Genomic DNA, 9,364 nt, shown 5'->3' with positions numbered 1-9,364 from the left:
TTGGCCTGCTGTGTTCATCCAGCTCTACACCTTGTTATCTCGTATCCATTCTCCATTCAGTTCTGATGTGATACCTCTATGTGATTCTCTAATCTGTTTCCCATCTGCTTTTTATTACATTTTTAAATCATATAATACCTGAAGCTCTGTGAAGTTCTCGATTTTAAACATTTGCTTTGAGTCCTCTTGCATTCCCAGACTCTGACCACCAGGTGCCACTTGGAACTGCTTGTTGGTGTATGAGGAACTAATTCAGTGAACATGATCAAAAATTCTGCAGCAGATTCTGGAAATCTGAAATAAACACAGAAAGTGCTGGAAATACTCAGCAGGCAGGAGCTTCCCGACATCGAGAGCATGTTGTCCAATTTTTCAACCCAGAGTTGAATGGCAAGATGAGATTCTTACTCGTAAACCGTGAGAGGCCAATTTACAAAAATAGTATTAACATCCTAATCATTACATAATATCCCCTCATTGATGAGCAGATTCCCAGTCTCTCACCTGCCAAATAGAAACGATAATGACCGTGCAGAGCAGCTGTGGGTTAGTCTTTAAAGATGGCACTGGTCCCAGGAGGTCCTTGTGGTGACCAGTGCATCCACCTGTGGCCTTTTGGGAGAACCAGATGAATGGTGAGCCATAGGAACCTGATGCACAGTTAATGAGGTGAACTATGGACAATTTCTTTATTCATTCACGGGATGAGGGCGTCACTGGCTAGGCAGCATTTATTGCCCATCTCTAATTGCCCAGAGGGCAGTTAAGAGTCAACCACATTGCTGTGTGTCTGGAGTCACATGTAGGCCAGACCAGGTAAGGATGGCAGTTTCCTTCCCTAAAGGGCATTAGTGAACCAGATGGGGTTTTCCAAAAAAAAATCAACAATGGATTTACAGTCACCATTAGCCTCTTAATTCCAGATATTTATTGAATAGGTCCCCAGGATATTACCTGGGTCTCTAGATTCATAGTCCAGTGATAATACCACTAGGCCATCACCTCCCCTTTTCACATGAGAAAATTATTAGGTGCAGAGACAGGGTGAATGTGTAAAAACCTTTGGCCCTTGGTGGATTTAGATGGGACTAGATTAATTTAGGGTATCTGGTCGGCATGGACGAGTTGGATTGAAGGGTCTGTTTCCATGCTGTACAGTTGGATAACTCTATGACTGTAAGTTAAGTAAGAATTGTAAAGTGTGTTTCTGTCAATAAGAATCAAATTGACATTAGTGCGAGGCATTTTTTCTTTTTAAAACAATTAAAAGTTTGTGAGAAAAGTGCTATAAATTATCTATATATTTTTAAATGGACAATAGTAACAAATGTATTTCTAAAAACATTGCCTGTTTTGGCATTTTACTGATATATATTTGCAAGATTATTTTGTAAATACGTGGATTGTCTGTGGTTGAGATGGCAACTGCAAAATAATGTTTTCAAAAGAAAAAGGTAGTTCGTCCAATGTTGATTCAAGGGTGATTCTAGAGAATGGAACATAGAGGCTGGTTTTCATTTACAACTGTGAATCAAGAATGGTTGAAAGTCAGCTGAGGCTGAAAGAATGCAAGTTATTGAATACTGCAAGCCACTCACATCTCTTAAACAGAAAGTGTGGTATACAAATGTACTGTACATTGTTATGACTCTGCCTATTATACAAGCTATTCCGAGTTGATGTCCTTCACGTACTTTACCCTGTTGATGTTTCTTTAATGTCTAAGTTCTGGTTAACTTTTAACAGTCAGGGCAGCCATGGGTTCAGCATTTAATACCAGTTCATTACTATTGCCCACTTTTCTTTATTAAATCTTAATGGTCTCATACAGCTTTCTGGTGAGCTAGTGGCTGCATGCATCTTCTCTCAGTCACTCTAGCTTCTGAAGGTAACTTGGTGCAAGTCCTGGTTGACGAATGTCCAAAATTCCTCTGGTGCTCCATTGGGATCAAAGTCCCTTTGTGCTCAAGGATGGACAAATGCACCAAGTTACATTTGCTGGTTCTGTCTCTGGATTCAGGAACGTGTGATCTTTAAGATCCGCCATGCAGCATTCAGCATCAACATTTAGATGTGCTGGAACAAAAACAAAGTTGCTGGAAAAACTCAGCAGGTCTGGCACAGATGCTGCCAGGCCTGCTGAGCTTGTCCAGCAACTTTGTGTTTGTTCCTGATTTACAGCATCCACAGTTCTTTTGGGTTTTATTTAGATATACTGGCCCTCTTTCCATTTTACATAGAAAATCCAAAGAGATGCTTCAGGAAATAGGATAGCTCGTATTCCCCTATCCATAATGGGGGGTATGTTGTTCGTATTGTGTTTTAGATGACACTGCCTGCAATAGTCACCCTGAATCTCCAGCTAGTTTCTCATGTTTGAGTTTTGCGATCAAACTCCTCCTTTAGTTCCCCAACCTACGTTTGTTGTTCATATCTTCCAGCTTAATTGCTGAGTTTGATCAACAGCATAAGCGGGTAGGACAAGAATTATAAAGGAAAAAAATCAATCCACGCTATCTGTCTTAATTCGTCATTTATATACATGATTTGGCTGAGTATTTAGAAGGTATGGTTAGTGAGTTCGCAAATGACACCAAGATTGGTGATGTAATGGACAGTGAAGAAGGTTATCTAGGAATACAACGAGATTTTGATCAACTAGGCCAGTGAGCTGAGGAATGGCAGATGGAATTTAATTTAGATAAATGCAAGGTGTTGTATTTTGGTAAAGCAAACCAGGGCAGGATTTATACAGTCAATGGTAGGGCCCAGGGGAGTGTTATTAGAACAAAATGATGTAGGGATACAGGTTCATAGCTCTGTAAAATGGACTCACTTGTAGACAGGGCAGTGAAGAAGGCTTTCAGCATGCTTGCTTTCATGGTCAGTGCATTGAGTAGAGGATATGGGCCATCTTGTTGCAGCTGTACAACACATTGATAAGGTCACATTTAGAGTACTGCTTGCAGTTCTGGTTGCCCTACTATGGAAAGGATATTATTAAACTAGAAAGAGTGCAGAAAAGACTTACTAGGATGCTACCTGAACTGGAAGGTTTGAGTTATAAGAAGAGGCTGGATGGGCTGGGACTTCTTTCCCTCGAGTATAGGAGACTGAGGAGTGACCTTATAGAAATCATGAGAAGCATAGATAAGATAGATAGCCAACAGCTTTCCTCCATGGTTGGGGAGTCTAAACCTACAAAGCATAGGTTTAAGGTGAGAGGGGAGAGATACAGAAAGGTCCAGTAAGTGTCGAGTGTCTGGAATGGGCTGCCAGAAGTAGCGATGGAGGCGAGTGCAATTTTGTCATTTAAGAATCATTTGGATAGGTACATGGATGGGTAGGTATGGAGGGATATGGATTAAATGCAGGCAAATGGAACTAGATTAATTGTGAAAACTGGGCAGCATGGACAAGTTGGGCTGAAGGGCCTGTCTCTGTGCTGTTTATCTCTATGATTCTGACCCTATAGCTGTTCCAGATATGTATCACTATTAATGCTATGCAGTGATGATATAGAGAGAAGAAATATACACCACCTCTGCAAATGATCAAGAACTAAATGTTTCTCCTTCCCCTTTTATTTCAGTATATTTCCTTTCTCCTGCTACTTTGATTTTCATTGCAGTGGCACTGACCACACTTTATGTTTGCCTCCTCCTTCTCAAGCAGCCTCTGTGGATCCAGAGCAACTTGGTCCCACTCCAGTTCAGTGAGTTTGGACATCGCTGCTAAGTCCAATGCATGATCTGCAGACTCCGCTACATTTGGGGCAGGTGATGTTGGACGGGTTGGGTCTATGGGGTCGATGGAGATTTGTGTACTCCATTTGCTTTACATCTGCACAAGCCTCATAAATTCCTGCAAAGTGTTCAGTGCCTTCCCCAATGAGCCATCTCCGGGTTGGTTGGCCACGAGCCAGCACCTCCCTTTACTCAGCTTGAACCTTTTCCTCTTCAGGGTTGCTCTCCTAAGGCATTCCTGCTGTTCTCCCGGGAGATGCACCTGAGTTCCAAGTCGAGCTGTTGCTTCGGACGTTTGGCATCAGACGCATGAATGACCACCCCACAGAACAGGCTTCAAGCGATTAGCATCTTGACACTGGGCAGGTTGGCTGAGGAGAGGATACTGCTGTTGGACCACCATTTGTTGGCACCTGATTTGGAGGATCTTGTGAAGGCACCACTGGTGGTCCTCCTCCAGAGCTTTGAGGTGTCTGCTGCATATAGTCAAAGTCTCTGAGAACATAGGAATGCAGGGATCACTGCTGCCCTGTAAGTCATGGCCTTAGTATCAGCCATCTGGTTGTACGCCAAACCTTTCTGACCACCAGCTCCTGTCAGTCCTAAATGAGGTGATTGTGTGCAGTGAGTATGGGCACACGTCACAACAGCAACTCCTGCTGGCACTTGGAGGCAATCACAATCTCTAGTTGCTAATGACAGGAATGCACAGGGTGCGGGGGAGGGGCGGGGCAGCACCCGGGGTGAAGGAAGCAATGTCAAGGGTCGGCAATAAAGGGAAGTAGGAAGAAGATGAAAAATGCAGGAGCAAAACACTTTGGATGCTGGAAATCCAAAATCAGAACGGAAAGCTCTGGGGGCTTTCCACTCAGTGGGTCTGGTAACATAAATACCTTTTTGAGATAAGAGGTGGTTCATATTAAACTGAAGGGTTGCCTTGAAGTGATAAAACAATGGTCTCCAGCCTCAACTAGCTGGAGGGCAGAAGACTGGAACAGACTGAATGGTCCACATCTGCTCCTACATCTTAGAGAAAACCAGGTTTACATCAAATGAAGTACAGACAGGACTACCAATATGGACTTGGCACTAAAGAAGCTCTACTTATTTGTTTTCTGCTTATCATGTGCCACTAAGGATGAAAGAGTGTATGTGAAAAGATGAAGTGTTGAGAGGGGGAGATATAAGGAAAGAACTGTGGATGGTGGAGATCTGAAACAAAAGCAGAAATAGTTGCAAAACTTAGCAGGCAGCATATGTGGAGAGAGAAATAGAGTTAATGTTTCATGTCTAGTGAGCACTCTTCAGAACCCCTTTCAAAGAAGTTTCATTGGACCTGAAACGTAAAGTCTGATTTCTCTCTACAAGAGTAGAAAGTTCTTCTGTGCAAATGGTTCCAGAAGGAATATGATGGGAAAGGAAGGTTATTGCTCATGTAAACTTTGAGTAAGTACGGTCTGGTTTTTGTGTTTAAAATTCAAATAATATGTTTTTCCAATTCAAAATCAATCAATTGTAAAAGATAAAACTTTTAACATGACCAGAAAGTTTTAGTATTTAAAAAAAATCATATTTCTGCCTGCAACAATCTTACAAGTTCTGAGGAAGGGTCACCGGACCCGAAACATTAACTCCGATTTTTTCTTCACAGATGCTGCCAGACCTGCTGAGCTTTTCCAGCAACTTCTATTTTTGCCTCTGATTTACAGCAACTCCAGTTCTTTCGGTTTTTAACAATTTTACTTCCCCCACTTAAGTCATTAATGGATTTTAGTGCAATTTTCCTTTACATCCGACATAAGTGGGGAAGCATTAAGTCACAACTCAAATTGCAAAGCCCAGGTAACTATTTGTTTTCATCTGTCTTAAGCCTATACTTAGAACTGTTTATAAATTGTCATTTTTTTTCTCTCTCTGGTAATGTCAGCTTTACGGAAGCTGCTTGTCAGCTTTTGCTAGTGTTCTAGGCTGGTGTCTATGATTGCCCAACACGAGTCAAAAAAAAAACAAGTGGTGCCGCTTTTTCTCCTGGTTGCCAGGAATGTAATTCTATGCTATAAAAAACAACATGGCATAGGTGATGTCAAGTGGAAGGCTGCGATAGATCAGAATGGCCCATTTGAAAGAATAATTCTGAGGGTACCCACTCAAATACAACTTTTACTTAGATTTTTTCCCCATGTTGTCAGTGCTGTGAATTCAGGGTCAGGCTGTGCTTGCTTTACTTCATTGTGCTAAAGGTTTTGTCAGTTTTGTTTTCACTGAGGTCAACTCAAATTCTCTTATCTTAAGGTTTCCTTATCAATGTTGATCTTTGTGCAATATATTTGCAAAACCTATCTCCAAATAGTATTGTGTTATTAGTCTTACTACTTCTGTAAAGTAGAGATATAAACCAATCCTTGGCATTCTCAGTAAAAAGATAGCTATGTGTGTGCTATTAACGTATTAAGATTCAAGCGGTGCCTGACCAGATCTTTATTTTGTCGGCCCCTTGCTTTATATGTTGCACATGTTCTGTCTACTATATAAAGCAAATGTGAGATTTCTTATGGTGTAATGATAATGTCCCTAGCTCTGAACCAGAAGGCCTAGGTTCAAGTCCCACCTGCTCTAAAGGTGTGTCAGAATATATCTGAACAGATTGATTAAAAGTATTTACAAAACAACTGTGTACTCTATACGTCCAAGTAGAGATACCATTCCTTAATACATTTCTTTTAACTATTTTGATCCCCAAAATAAAGCTCATTCACAAACAGAAAGAAATACAGATAAGCTGATCCAATTCCTGAAAACTTGCTGCCAATATCCTTCCTACTAGTACTATCATGTACAAAAACAGAAATTGCTGGAAAAGCTCAGCAGGTCTGGCAGCATTCTGTGAAGAGAAATCAGAGTTAACTGAGGAAGGGTCACCAAACCTGAAATGTTAACTCTGATTTCTCAATGCTGCCGGACCTGCTGAGATTTTTCAAAAATTTCCTTTGTTGTTCCTGATTTACAACATCCACAGTTCTTTTGGGGTTTTGACAAAGCACATTCACTTGTTTCTCCCTCTCTAGTTCAGGGACATCAGTGATAATCCAACTGCCTCATCACAGCTCCTGCAGATCAACTAGTTCAGCACAAGCCCCAGGGTTCAAATCTGGGAGTTTCCGTTTCAGTCGGTTCAGCAGAAAACTGGGTGATTAATTCTCAGTAAAATCACAATTTGTAGCTTTTCAAAACTTTTTTTAAAGAGGAAAACAAAGTGACCCACTAGTTTAACCTTGGTGGTAGGGAACTTATAAGAATGTTGATGCAAGAGAAAATTAGTAATCCCTTTGGCAAATGCAGGATATTGGGGGAAAGTCAGCATGAATTTGTTAAAGGAGAATCATGTTTGACTTACTTGCTGGAGTTTTTGAAGAGATAACAGAGTGTGTTGTTAAAGGTGATTTTTTTTTATTCATTAATAGATGAGGACATTGCTGGCTAGGTGGCATTTGTTGCCCATCCATAATTGCCCAGCGGGCAGTTCAGAATCAACTACATTGCTGTGGGTCTGGAGTCACATGTAGACCAGACCAGGTAAGGATGGCAGTTTCCTTCCCTAAAGGACATTAGTGAACCAGATGGGTTTTTCCCCAACAATCAACAATAGAATCATGGTCATCATTAGATTCTTAATTCCCAATATTTTATTGAACTGAAATTCCACCATCTGCCATGGCAGGATTTGAACCTGAGTCTCCAGAATGTTATCCAGGTCTCTGGATTAACAGTCCAGCAATAATACCACTAGGCTGATTCCTCCCCTTGTTATGCTGTTGATGTGGTGTATATGGACTTCCAAAAGACAGTTGATAAAGTATAGCACAACAGATGAGTGAGCAAAGATGTAATTCATGAAATGGGAAGACCAGAAAGCTAAATTGTATCATTTTAATACAAGGAGCTTGATTGGTAAGGCAGATGCACTTAGAACAATGCTCAGCACAAGAGAATATGATATTGTAGCAATCACTGAGACATAGTTGAAGGAAGGGCAGGAGTGGCAGCTCAACATTCCAGAGTGTAGAATTTCAGGCGCGAAATATGGGGAATGTAAGAGAGGTGTGGCATTGCATAATTGATAAAGGAAGCCATCATTGCAGTAATGAAGGGGGATGCCCCAAATGAAGCCACCTAGTTAAAGCTTTGAAATAAAAAAGGGGCAATTAGTTTACTGGGATTATACTGTAAGTCTTCCAACAATCACAGGGACACAGAGGAGCAGGCAAGTTACAAAAAGGCATGAGAGGAAGAGGGTTATAGTTGTAGGGGATTTCAACTATGCTAATATTAACTGGGGTCACCTTAGTGTGAAAGAATTAGATGAGGTAGAATTTTTAAAGTGCATCCAGGAGAGCTATTTGTGCCAATACTTAGATAGGCCTGCTATCTATGTATTGGCACAATACAATCTATCTACTAAAGATTGGCCAGTGCTAGACCCAGTCCCAGGGAATGAAGCTAGTCAAGTGGTTGAAGTGTCAGTGAGTGAGCATTTTGGGGACAGTGACCGTAACTCTGTCAGTTTCAAAGTCATTATGAAAGGGGATTAGGATAGTGCAAAAGTTGAGTATCTAAACTGGGGAGAAGGCCAATTTCAATATAATTATATATAGGATCTGGCAAACAGACTGGGAGCAGCTACTTGCAGGGAAGTCTACATTTGGAAGGTGGGAGTCTTTTGTAAATAGTAGTGAGTGTTCAGGGCATGTGTGTTCCTGTGAGAATAAAAGGCAAGGGCAGCATTCCAGGGAACCCGAGATGGCAAGGGATATCAAGAATTCGATAAAGAGAAAGAAGGAAGCATATATTAGGTACAGAGCATTAATTATAGGGAAGGCCCTTCAGATAAAATTAGGAAAACAAAGAGGCGGCATGAAATATCTTTGGTAAATAGGATTAAGAAAAACCCCAAGGCTTTTTATAAGTTTTTTACGAGCAAGAGGATGAACAGGAAAAAAGTGGGGCCTATTCGAGACCAAACGGAGTATCTGTGCATGGAGCCAGAAGATGTGGGGAGTATTAAATGAATATCTCTTGTCTGTTTTCATAAAGGAAAAAGACATTGTAGCCGGAGATTTCAGTTGGGATGATGAGGTTCTGGAGCATATTAAGATTAATAAGGAGGAGGTATTAAATGTTTTAATGGATTTAAAGGTGCATAAATCCCCAGGGCCTGATGAGATGTATCTCAGTCTGCTGTGGGAGGCAAGGAAGGATATTGCTCAGGCCCTGGCAGAATTTTTTTTTTGAAAACATGACTAATTATATCAACGAGGGTAGTGCAGTTGATGTGGTTTTCGTGGACTTTGTTAAGGCCTTTGTCAAGGTCCCACATGCAGGTAGTTGTCCTATCACATGATAGTTGCATTCATGTGCAACCTTGTGCTACAGAAAATCGTGCTATAGAAAATAGCATTATAGGGAAATGCTATAGAAAATTGCACTATAGAAAATCACGTTATAGGGAAATGCTATAGAAAATCACACTATAGAAAATCACGTTATAGGGAAATGCTATAGAAAATCACTATACTGTAGAGGAGAAAGTTCATGTTATCCAAACGGCATCCACTATTCAT

This window comes from Rhincodon typus, chromosome 17 (assembly GCF_021869965.1).
Source record: "Rhincodon typus isolate 14 chromosome 17, sRhiTyp1.1, whole genome shotgun sequence".
In the NCBI taxonomy this organism is placed as follows: Eukaryota; Metazoa; Chordata; class Chondrichthyes; order Orectolobiformes; family Rhincodontidae; genus Rhincodon; species Rhincodon typus.
Note: the sequence above shows the minus strand (reverse complement) of the source record.